The sequence below is a fragment of the Pelodiscus sinensis genome, chromosome 14, assembly GCF_052426305.1.
Source record: "Pelodiscus sinensis isolate ZL-2025 chromosome 14, ASM5242630v1, whole genome shotgun sequence".
In the NCBI taxonomy this organism is placed as follows: Eukaryota; Metazoa; Chordata; order Testudines; family Trionychidae; genus Pelodiscus; species Pelodiscus sinensis.
Genome location: NC_143065.1, coordinates 5,398,508 through 5,411,729, shown reverse-complemented (window position 1 = coordinate 5,411,729; position 13,222 = coordinate 5,398,508). Strand labels below are relative to the sequence as shown.

General features: G+C 43.4%; 1 protein-coding gene across 7 annotated transcripts in view; it reads right to left on the bottom strand.

The window, feature by feature from the left end:
- The window catches only part of TLN2 (talin 2), a 372,445-nt gene that overhangs the window by 185,767 nt on the left and 173,456 nt on the right, over positions 1–13,222 (bottom strand). The window lies entirely within an intron of this gene.

Here is a 13,222-nt window from a genome sequence, read left to right as displayed (position 1 = left end):
AATAGTATAAATTCATATTAAAAGCCCTACTTTAAGGAACAACGCCTGCTTAAATGAGGGATATAAAATCACGATTAATCAGTTAACCAGTCAAACGGTAGTTTAACCACATGTTTTACCAGTTAACCGACTAAGTGGGATCCCAGCTTGCGGGGCTCCTTCTCCAAGCATCCTGAGGGCTGGCCACTAGCTCACAGGCCCAGCCAGGTGGGGCCTATGCAGGGCCCAGTGGGGCTGAAGCCACCCTCCACTCATGGCAGGCTATGGGTGGGGTGGCTGCTGCCACAGAATTGGTTAACCGTTACCCAGAATCTGCCACAGAATTGGTTAACGATTACCATTACTGTTAAAGGTGATGCTTACTGGGTAACTAGTTAACTGGTTACGGGTTCACACCCCAGCTTAAATCAGAACAAATATTAATACGTCCACTTTTCAATGCCATGTATAATCCAAAGAAAGGGTCTTAATTAATTTTCACACACATAAGATTTTAAGGCCAGAAGAGATCATTGTGATCATCTAGCTTGATTTTTTGTGCAAACTGGCATAAGACTTCCTGAAATTAATTCCTGCTTCAAATCCTATAGCTGTGGTTGAACTAAAGGAAGTATCTTCTAGAAAAGTGCCCAATCTTGATTTTAATATTTCCAGTGATGGACAATTCACCACAACCCCTTATTTAGTTTTTCCAGTGATTATTCTCACTGTTATAATTTTTCATCTTATATACATTCCAAATTCCTCTAATTTCAGCTTCCGCATATGATGTTTCCACAGTAGTGCTCACAATCCGAATCTGATTTAGGAAAGTTAACATTCAAAACTTTACAGCCTTCTTCCCTTGGCTTAATTCGTATCAGTCTGTAACAGGCTCTTGCATCTTTATTGTCCTCCACCTAAGTCTAGACAACTTCTAGACTGAGATGGTCTGTGCAAGTCTCCTCTTCCAGAGGGCTGCCTAGGATCTTTGGAAAACTGTACCCTGGACTCCTTCTGCCATGAATTAAGTTAGCAAAAGGATTTTCTACTGTGGCTAGTGATATGATTGCCTCCTGTCAAGTAACTAGATTTCTCAGCATGCCGATAGGCTCTTAATGCATTTAAAAAACAGAGGTGCAGTGCCCAGTCCCCGCTAGTTCCTTGCCCCGGTGCTGGGGGGAACTGGCTTTTAAGCCGGCTCCCCCGAGCATCGGCTCCTGCTCCCCCTCTGATAGAGGCAGCAAAGGGGAGAGGGAGCGACTAGTCAAGGGATTCTCCGATAAGCTCACATTCTTAAACAACACCGTGTTCCACTGTTAAACATTGCATTTAAACCACTACTGACATTAAATCCACTTCTGCGTTTCCCTGCTTCTTTTGTTTGTGGCTTCCACCTAAAAGTCCATCCCCATAGTCCAGTATTTCCCAACACGTCTCCCAAAATATTTTAGCGACATGGCCTATAACTTTAAACTCAATCTCCTGATGACTGAGACTGATGAATTTCAAAGTACATTTGTTCCAACAGTCTCTATGAAGCATGGAAATAACCTGTTTAACAAGTGACTCAAGTGCAGTATGGGTCTAAGGCAGGGCTACTTAACTTTGGAAGCCCCAGGAGGCCACAATAATACTCACAGCACATGCCGAGGGCCGCAACTTAAGTGTGGGCGCACATACATGCAAATATATATGCAAATATAAGCAAATCACTTCTTTCATCCTGGCGGGCATGAATACAAAGATTAAGGCAAGACCACACAACACTCAGGCCTCATTTTGCTGATATTAATAAAATGTAATATTTACCCAATTTCCACCCATATGACAGCATTTTAATGAGCAATGACAGTCCAGAAACTTAACTACTACAATGCATATCAGCAGAAGACCATTATATTGACTCGCTGTTGTGGAGCATGTTCCTAGTGGAGGCCATGTTCAAAGGATCCCACCCACGAGCCACGTGTTGAGCCCTGCATAAACACAAACCGCACTGTGGGCTGCAAACAAACAGGCTGCAGGCCACATGTGGCCCATGGGCCTCGTGTTGAGTAGCCCTGGTCTAGGTCATGTGGAACTCTGACATTCTCCAAGATGCATAGTCACACTTCCAGCTAAAGGGGCCTCTTCAAACTCCCAGGAGTGTTTATAAGACTAGGATTTTATCTGAATTAGTCAACTCCTCAGGAAAAAAACCTTGAAGAGCCACTAGGTAGGTAAGCAGGTAACATTTATTTCTTGGGTTGACAGATGGTTTCAACAAAAATACTGGACACACTTGACATTACATGACAATCTACATTACATCTTATTTAGAAAATACCAGACATTTATATTTTCTCGATTTGTTTCCCAAACAGAAAGCTCAAATACTAGACTGTCTGGTTCAAAACCGGACACGTGGCAACCCTATTTACTTCAGCTCAGATATCTGGGGAACACACAAGACAGACAAGTTCCTCATCTCCAGCCACCCTGACCGCACATACCTAGTTGTCACCCAGCCCTCCACACTGGAATCCATGTAGTCAAACACTCAACGCTTGGTCTTAATAAAAATAATCTATAACCCACTAACCCCCTTTTTTGACCAATGACTAAAGGGAGATCCCTTAGATTGTGGGATAACTACTTATACTAAACTACCTGTTTAATCTTGTATTGAGGTAGGACACTGAGAACATTTCCCAGACCCAAGGAAGAGCCATGCGTCACTAAGAAGCCCCTCTCTTTAAGCTGGTGCAATAAAAAGATATTACCTCACTCACCTTGTCTCTCTGATACCCTGGGATTGATGTGACTACAATAACACTGCATGAAACGCAGTAACTGTCAGTCACGGGTATGGCAGGATGAATCACAATTACTTCTATTTCTGCTGTACTTGTGCACAATGTGCTGTAACTAGGCCATTATAATGGAACTCTTTGATCTCCCACTTTCTCTTGTGCTGTCTATATAAAAAAGATTAAGTGACCTAAAATGACAACAGAAAATGCTTCCTTCCCCCTGCTCTTCCCCATTACATCAAACATGAGACTAGCAGGCTTTTAGTCTAATATTTTATTACCTGAATTGGTAATTGATTTGCCTATTAAAATGTAAAATGATAATGATTTTTCCTAGTATCAAATGTTTTCCATTAATGAAGAGCAGGCAAACACTCTGTTGGAATGACAAAGGGAAGCTGTCACACAAAAAATACAGTATGAATGTATAGAACAGTGCCATCTAACAGCCATCTCGAATTCATGTGCAGAGAAGCACTTAATGTTCTCTGTTCTACATTTAAAAATGCAGTTTAAAAGACAACCTTAACATTTCTCCGACATCTGTAGGTAAAAACAGGAAATAGAATTGCACAAGAACACTATAGCAAAAAAATCCATCTCTCCATTTTTTATTAAGGCAACTGTATTATCCGCTAAAAAACGCATGATGCTCAATGAAGCGATAGTTTGCTGGTAAGGAATTCTAAACAGTTCAAATAAGAAAGTTCAAATAAGTGTTCATCTTCAGAAAGTGTGATACCCTGCAGCTATCACATCATGACTGCCACCCCAACGAGGCCCCGTTTTAAAGCTCACTGCTGTACGTCACTTAGTTCTTGTATCTGCATTCTTATTTAGTTATAGAAAAATGAAGGCTCAGCCCTAAAGTTAAAATCAATATAAATACAGGAACTGAACTGTTTTAATTTTTAAAAAATAACCCTTCCAGACAAGACAGTCTTGGGAAGCTGAATAGGACAGTTGAATCAGCTTACATTTAAGTAACCTCAAAATGCAGTTCTTAGTTTGGAGAACAGTTTTTGTTTGTAAGGGATAAAGGTATATGAAGAGGGAAGTTTAACCATCACTCTTCAATATGAAGAGTCTAAAATACTCAACTAAGAATGTTTTCTGGTAAACCTAAGCTACTGGATTTGCAAAAGATTAATATTGGTTTTAATATAGAACTCCCTTTATAAGTTCCTTTAAAATTTACAGAAGTGCAAAGTTCAACCTAATAGGAGATCAGACACATAATATTGTAAAACATAGACTTGAGCATTACAGCATGTTCTGTGGATTGGTGGTTGAAGCAAGAAGGGGCCCACAATAAAGAGATTTCACAATAAAGAGATTTCTGTATAATACTTATATGAGGTGAATTAGAAATGTTACTTTTTTCTTTTTCACAGTGCAAATATTTGTAATACAAATGATACAAAGAGTTCGGTATGCTTTTTAGTCTATGGACACCCAATCATTTGGCATGAAGCTGAGTTTCTAAGGTCACCTTTTCCTGTGATGAAGACTGCTGTATCCATGCATGACTGTTCCTCAATAACAACACATAGAAATCCAACTCTTTATCATGAGTTGTGTGCTTTGTTATATAGGGGAAAGCTTCCGGGATAGCTTTTGAATGCAACAGCTAAACAATTATGCAGTACTATAATCTTCACTTTTGTGAAAGACTTATTTCACAATCCCATTTAACTGAAATGAACTTAATCACACAGAAGAACTCTCAGCCATTTGGTTGAACACATTTATGAATAAATTTACCTATTTCTCTCCTGTGCAAATTTTAGAATGTTGTTTGTTATAATTTTATAGCATTCTACATGGGCTTTTATGAAGAGATCACTTATATTTCTTAGAAGCCATTCTCTTCCCAAAATACCCTTCTACGCTAAGGTAAGGCCCAACATTTTAAAAAATCCTATAATTTCTTGAGTAGGGAGTATTGCTACTGACTCTGGACGCTAGCCCTCACTACTCTGAGGAAAAGGAGTGATTATTGACTCTGGCCACTAGGCCTGTCAACCCTTCAAGAAGGGGGTACTTTATTGACTGTGGCCACTAGGATGGATTGTCTCATTGGAGACGGGGTGTAGTTGTAGGCCCTGAACCATAGGGACTGAGGCACAATGGGGTGGAACACTCTTTGAGAAGCCTTAAAGGCCTAACGGCCCTGCCTATGAGGGGGCTGGGAATACTCCACTCTCTGACAATCATTACTGGCCAAAATTCTGTTAGTGCTACATTACGATAAGCCAGTGTTTGGAATAAGTAATACATTCAAGGAAAGACTTCAAACGCTTTAACACTTCTTATCCACCAAAAAGTTATACTGCAATTCCTTATGAAAAAGGTTTACACACTTTTCACCACTTTAATGATAGATACCATATAACTGAATAGTCGTGTAACTGCATGAAATCTTAGCGGTTACACAAGTATTCTATAGTCCCCGGAGGCAAGGCCAGCAGTCATTGTACTCCTGACCCCATTCTCAAGGAACCTCCTGCCATCCTGTGCGGCTGCCTCTGTATCAGCTCCCCTCGTGGACCTTCCTCCACGGGGGTCCGAGCTCCCAGCGTACTGAGGCTGGTCCACGGGGAGCTTTTAAGCCATCTCCCCTCAAGCACCACTACTGTCTGGCTCCCCTCTATAGGAGGCAGTGGGGGTGGGGGGAGACCACAGGAGCTAATACGTGCAGGAAGCTGGCTCCCCGCAAGAATTGGCTCCAGCCTGCCCCTCTCCCCCCCCCAATGCGCTGCTGCTTCTCTATCAGAGGCAGCAGAATGGGCGGGGGGGGGGGGGGAGGCAGATGCAGGGCTCATAGGAAATCTGCTTAAACCCAGCTCCTCACAGGCACCGGCTCCGGTTCTCTCTCTGATACAGAGGCAGCAAGGAGCTGGGAATGCATGTAGTTGAGAAGATTAACTCATAAGCCCAGGCTTATTGGTTAATCGTGTAGTCAACTACACGTTGACATCCCTAATAAATATACAGAGAGATAGGATTACTTCATTTTTCCCTGAAATGCATAGAGGAGTTTTAACTCTTTTGTATCAATTTACTTTTGTGATACCTAACAAGCCAGAAAAAGTGTAGCAGTCATCACAGAAGGCAAGCCATCGGATCATAAATCAAATACAGAACCAAACATGTTCATGAAATTGCTTTGAGAGCCATCCCCAGAGTAAAAGGGAGCACAGCAACGTCAATGAAAGCCAATCCTCTATTTTTATGGAAGACTCATACAAATGTTTTCCTTCTTGGGGTCAATCCAAAACACATGTGGATGTTAACAAGCTCCAGAACCATCTAAAATCCTACATAGTTCCAGAGCTGAGTAATGCCTCATATGCTCCAAGACTCCCAGAAATAGCAGCTCCAAATTCTCTGGACTACAGCAGTGATAAGTAAGTAATTCCATGTAAAACTTTAAACACCTTTCTTCTTCTACAATAATAAGCACCCTCCTGTAGAGTTTCCAGGTGTCCGCCCGGACTATCCGTTATTTGGGTCCCCCGTCCGGTAAAAAAAAACAAAAAAAAACGGACATGTGAAACGGGAGGGGGGGGGGGAGAAAGAGGGGTGTTTGGTATTTTTTGTTAAACCATCTGGCAACCCTACCCTCCTGCTAAAAGGACTTGAAGATAATTAGGGTCAAGCAGTTGGGAGGAACTCTAACTTTGGTATAACCCCACCCCCTCAAGTGATTCATCCCATCTCCAGTACAGTAAAGCTTTACATCTGATAAATAATGGCATATAGAACATGCCATGAATCATGCAATTGCACGTTTGCATTATGGTGGCATAGAATCATAGAATCATAGAATCATAGGACTGGAAGGGACCTCGAGAGGTCATCGAGTCCAGCCCCCCGCCCTCAAGGCCACAGCTCAAGGCATCTGCAGGCCACAGCTTCATTGTGTTGGGCACGATATAACATACTGATTATCCTTGATTAAATCAAAGTTAGATTCCAAAGAAACACAAAGACTAGCTCAGAACATTTTGTCTGAGCACACTATAGACTACTGCTGTGTGTGTTACCTGATAGAGTGCCGATGACCGTCACTTTTGTAACAAGGTACGTTTATAAAATCCTGCACAGCTGAAAAGCTCTCTGTTGGAACAGTCAGACCCTCCCACCCCCGCCCCCAAAATGCCTACAAATAATAGACCAAGGAAAAATGCAATTTTTAGGTTCCTTTTGAGTCAGACCCACTCCCCGGAATGAAAGAGAATACAGAACAGTGGGTCTCTATTCTCTCACGTCTGTCCATGTGTCTGTAAGGAAAAGCATATAACAAGACTTAATATTTACAAGCTGTCACTGAGGTGTGGGGAGTCATGGGGCCCTGCACCCCCATCCACAGTCAGATGCGACTCTCAGCTAGCAGGGAGAACAGGAAGGTTTATTAGTCAACAGGGACATATCAGAGAACAGATTTGTCAGCACAGAAACCAGAAGCAGTCATGCTTTTTATCTTGGAGAGAGGAAGCTCAGAGCCAAGGCCCTTGACCACCTTCCTGAACCCCAAACCAGACTAACTCTCATACCCCAGAAGCCTAGTCTCAGCCCACCAGCCAGGTATTTCCCTTGGGCCTTTGTCCTGCTTCCCAGGCAAAATGTGTCACGTGGCCACACCCCCTCACGGGCTCACGTTACAAAGGGCATCAGCCATTGTATACATGGGAGAGGCTATCCCATGGAAATTCCCATCACCATCTAGGTATTCCTGCAGTGCTCAGGGAAACTGGGGCACACCCATAGTGTTACTACAGGACAGTAGAAAACACATGCAGCGTAAGGGGAATAAAATCCCCACAATCCCCACTTTATCACACAAGCCTTGGCAAGCAAGTGCTTAAGTCTCATACATTCTCTACAGGCATGGTGGGCAAACTGTGGCCTAAGGGCCACATGCAGCCCATAAGGGCTCTATGTGTGGCCCACAAGACATTTTATTTACTGTTGCCCATGCATCACTTTTTTCCCCTACTGGTAAAACAAGGCACATGAAGTGAGATTTGCATGCAACACAGAGAGAGGCTGTGTGCTCCTTCTGCATCCAGTCCAAGTGGCACACAGTGCGAGTTGTAGGCAAGCACAGTTAGTAAAACTTCTTACAAACCACTAAGGTGAAGGAGGGTCACTCATGCTGCCTACTCACTAGCCTAGGTTGCCCGTCACGGCTCTACAGAATTCACAGAAAAGAAGACACTGTCTATATCAAACTAAGTGAAAGCTTTGTTATCCGGCACTCTTCACTGGAAAACTTTGTTAACCAGCATTGCCCCCAGCCACAGTATCACCAGGTGTGAGCGTCTGACTCCGGTCTGTTCAGCCAGCAGTTGCAGGGCTTCTGACAGCTTGCACTGCCAGCTGATGTCATCAGCAGGTGCCTCCTTTTCCCTCAGCCTACCTCGAGCTGCCGGGAGCCGGATCTGTTGGTAAGGAGTGGGGGCAGAGCAACAAGCTTTGTTATCCAGCACATTCAATTAATCAATCGGCAGCCCCCTACTCCCCTCAAGTGCCAGGTACATTTTCACTGTATCATTTCCAGAGTAACTGTGGATGTTTGCATAATTGTTCAGGGGCCCTGACAGTCCATATATCGATGCAATTAGACCAAGATAGCATCTTCATGAACTTCTTTAAAAACATAACAGACTTTTAGCAGGGTCCATCTTCAAATGTATTTCTGAATCTTGTGCTGCTTAACTAACCTCTGCACTTTTAACTATTAATTGTTCCAATTTGGTCAACACAATTTTTACAATAGACTGATCGCCAATTAGTTTGCCATTGTGAAAACTGAGTAAACAGAAACATCAAACAAGTCAACTGTAGCCTCAGGTACCACTAAACTACTTCAGAAAATTGGCTTGTAACAGTGATGCAGTCAAACCAATTATTTATCCTATATGGTAAATCATAGATTCCCTCCCCCCCCAATCATTTTTCAAGTCCCTTCCTTTTTTTGCATTAGAATAGACATACACAACAGGAATCTTGGCACTAGAGTAAATGATCTTTCGCCTCGGCTCAATCGTTACTTGCTAGAATATAATTCTGTTCCAAATAACTTAGCTATATTAATAGAATATAGAACAGATGTGTACTGCCCTCTGCGTGTTACCAGTAAGCTTTCTGTAAGCACATACAGAGGCTACGTCTACACTGGCATGATTTTCCGAAAATGCTTTTAACGGAAAACTTTTCCGTTAAAAGCATTTTTGGAAAAGCACATCTAGATTGGCAGGATGCTTTTCCACAAAAGCACTTTTTGCGGAAAAGCGTCCGTGGCCAATCTAGACACGGTTTTCCACAAAAAAGCTCCGATCGCCATTTTCTACACTGGCCCTTTTGGGCAAAAGTCTTTTGGAAAAAGACTTTTGCCCGAACGGGAGCAGCACAGTATTTCCGGAAAAGCACTGACGATCTTACATGAGATCGTCAGTGCTTTTCCGGAAATTCAAGCGGCCAGTGTAGACAGCTGGCAAGTTTTTCCGCAAAAGCAGATGATTTTGCGGAAAAACTTGCCAGTCTAGACACAGCCACAATGTATTCTTAGACACCCCGCTCCTAACTGTCTGCATGGAGACCCCAAGCAATAGTTACTGTGTGTTGCGGGGAAGCAGTAGGCCTCAGTGATTCCTCAAATAGTGTCCACTTCATGTGCGTTCGTACTGCTCACAGTCTCCAACTAAAGGGGCTGTCAGACAAGCCTCCAACCTGGGCCGTTCCTTGTGAGGCCTAGCAGCCGGGTTCAATACGAACACACCTCTCCTTCAGGACAGTGTGGCCAAATGGCCAGAGTCTATAGTAACACCCCTCTCTGGACAGTCTGACCTAGTGGCCAGAGTCTATAACAACTCCCCTTTCTCAGGACAGTGCAGCCTACTAGCCAGAGACAGTAACAATGCCGCTCTCACAGGGCAGCGTGGCTTAGCAGCCAGAGTTTGAAGCCACACCTCTCACTCGGGGCAATGTAGCTTAATAGCCAATAATTCAATAGTAATCATAGAATACTAGAACTGGAATGGACCTTGAAAGGCCATCAAGTCCAGTCTCGTGCCCCTCCTGGCAGGGCCAAGGGCTATCTAGATCAGTGTGTCTCAAAGTGGTTCACGGATACACTCAGAAAGCTGCTGCCAGGCCACTCCATTTTGTTTACTTACTGGCTCCGCAGCCATGTAGCCTCCTAGCTCCCACTGGCTGTAGTTCACAGTTTGCAGCCAAGGAGAGACACGAGAAGCAACGGTCCGGGTCATGCTGCTTCCCATAACTCCCCTTGGCTGCAAATGACAAACCACAGCCAATGGGAGCCACGAGGCTATGTGGCTGCACAGCCAGTAAATAAACAAACCGGAGCGGCACATTAGCAGCTCTCTCAGAGTGGGTCCATGGATCACTTAGATAAAAAACTGATCTAGATAATCCCTGATAGACATCTATTTAACCGCACTATTAAATATCTCCAATGATGAAGGTTCCACAATCTCCCTAGCCTAGGCAATTTATTCCAGTTGTTAACCACCCTGAGAGTTAGGAAGTTTTTCCAAATGTCCAACCTAAACCTCCCTAATAGCCAGAGTCTGTAACAACAGGGCTGGTGAAGAGGAGGTAGGGAGTCCTGGGCCCACCCGCTCCACTTGGTCCCAGACCAGGACCCTGTCAGTGGTGGAGTCGACCACCACGAACTCAGCAAGGACTCCCACTGAAACACACTGAGTTCCTGGGGTTCAATTCCCCATCCTGAGCAACTTCCTACCAGCGTCCTCTCCATTTCTCCTGTCTGGACTGGATTCCTCTTCTGCAGCCTCCTGCTGATTGGTCTCTCTGGCTTTGTCCACTGGCGGCTCCTCTTCACATGCTCCAGCAGTATTTCCTTCCCTGGCTACAGTCAGCCCAGACTGAGCAGCTCGGCAGGCCTTTATAGCTGGCCTACAGTTGGAGCATGCCCAGCAGGACTGGGGGGGAGGGCCTTATCAGCCACGTGATCCAGGTACAGTAATCCCCCTCAATCCCAGTATGGGATTGATACACCCCATCACACTGTGGTACAGTCAATGAATGGTTAACAAAAATGGGATAGTATTGCCTGACTAGCTCTATTGAGACAAGTTGACTATTAAAGGGCTTCTCTCCTGAGAAAATATTGTTTCGGGGAAATAGTACAAACTAATAAAATAAATCAAATAGGCCACAACTACCTCTTACAATAACTCCACTAAATTACTTCATGTGTGCTCCCAGTTCTGAAGAGCTGTCGTACTGGGTTTGATCCGGATGTTTTATATTAGAGTGCAATGGTTATATTAGAATTTCAGCATTATTTTTCAGTTAACAGAAAATATAAGCATTTTAAAGTTGCCTTTTATTGATGTTATTAGGTTAGGAATATTGTCTGGCCTTCCATTTTATATCCCCCACTAACTTCATATTTTGAAATTAATATGTAATCTAATGTTACTGTACATCTAATCTAGGTACACTTACAACAGTGTTCTATCCAATCAGCACTAAACATATCCAGTGGAAGTACAGTAGCGACTAATACCATCTTGTTTTACTGCAGAGTTCTTCTATGATTTAACAGAGATCTGCTCCCAGGAGATATTTCCTAACTGGCTCCTGTAAGCATCAGCAAACACAAATGTAGGTCATGAGACTGTCACATTCTAGAAGTCAGCATGCATGCTAGTATAGCCAAAAGTGAAATATTTTTATACTAGATTAACTTAATAACAAGACCTAGCGGATCAAAAGTTTTGTATTCCTCTAACTGTTAGTACAGGACACCAGCAAAATATGATACATGGCATTCAGTACGGTTTGTGGGAGATGAAAGCTCAATTCTGTTGCAACATCTTAAAGATCTGCTCCCAGACTGGTGTCTCTTGATATTCCCTAAAGCAACTGAACTAAAGAACCTGTCAGGAGCACAAGCTACATTTTGAACAGAATCAGACTGATTACAGATGAAAATCTGCACTGAGCAATGAGGCTTTAGAAAAGGGGTCTCCAACTCACGCTCCATGGGCCATCTACGGCTGGAGCATATTCACAATTGGAGGGTGTGTTTGTACTCATTCCCCAAGCCCCATCTCTTCTCACCACTGTCCTCTTCCCTCCATGATACCCTGTTCTTTGAGCGACGCAGTCTCAAGTATTACTAGAGGCGTCTGGTGCAGGGCAGCCAGAAAAAGATGAAAGTTCTGAGCACTGAAAGAGGAGTCAGTAATGATGGTAGCCAAGAGACAGAGTAAATTATCATTAATAAATCTATGTGTCTTCGAAGCACAATCATTGCTAATGGTCAATTTAATAAGGCAAAACAAGAAATTGCAAGGCAAGCGGTGCCTTTTTGAGACTAATAAATGATAGGAAAAAATATGGAGATTCACACAAGATCCAAGACGAAAAATTACAGATTGCCACTTTGATACCCACACGGATACATATTTCTGAAAAGTGGCAAATGCTAGAAACCCACAACAGGAAAAACGAATTCCATCAGAGATGCTTATGAAAAATACTTGGGAGTCTGCTGCTGGGATAAAGAAAGCAACACTGAAGTGTTACACAAGACTGGACAGAAGATTGTAGAGATATCAATTTGAGAAAGGCGGCCGAAGTGTTCTGAACACATTGTAGAGACATCACAGAATCACAGGGTTGGAGGAGACCTCAGGAGGTCATTGAGCTCAACACAGGACTAACCCTAACTAAATTATCCCCACAAAGGCTTTGTCAAACCAAGACTTAAAAACCTCTAGGTTGGAGATTCTACCACCTCCCTAGGTAACCCATTCCAGTGCTTCACCGTGCTCCTAGGGAAATAGTTTTTCCTAATATCCAACCTAGACCTCCCCAACTGTAACTTGAGACCTTTGCTCCTTGTTCTGCCATCCGGCACTATTGAGAACAGCCCCTCTCCATCCTCTTTGGAACCTCCCCTCAGGTAGTTAAAGGCTGCTATCAAATCCCCCCTCACTCTTCTCTTCTGTAGCTTAAACAAGCACAAACCCTCAGCCTCTCCTCCTAAGTCATGCTCCAGCTCCCTAATCAGTTTGGAAAAGCCAATGTGTCCACATCCTTTCTGTAATGGGGCCCCCCCCAGAAATGGATGCAATACTTCAGATGTGGCCTCACCAGCACTGAATAAAGGGGCATAATCACTTCTCTAGATCTGCTGGCAATTCTCCTCCTAATGCACCTTAAGATACCATTAGCCTTCTTGGCGATGCCCAAAAAAATGTAATCCTTGAATAAGCCGTTGACTAAAGAGAACTTGACAGAAGACAGAGAAAAAGAGGACAAGTGATATAATAGAAAACCATTGAGAAAGATGTTGTTGTCATAGAAACAGACTACAATGAAGCAAGAAACATGAGACTAGACAGAGGTGAAAAGATTGGGTTGCTTCCTGGCACAAGAGC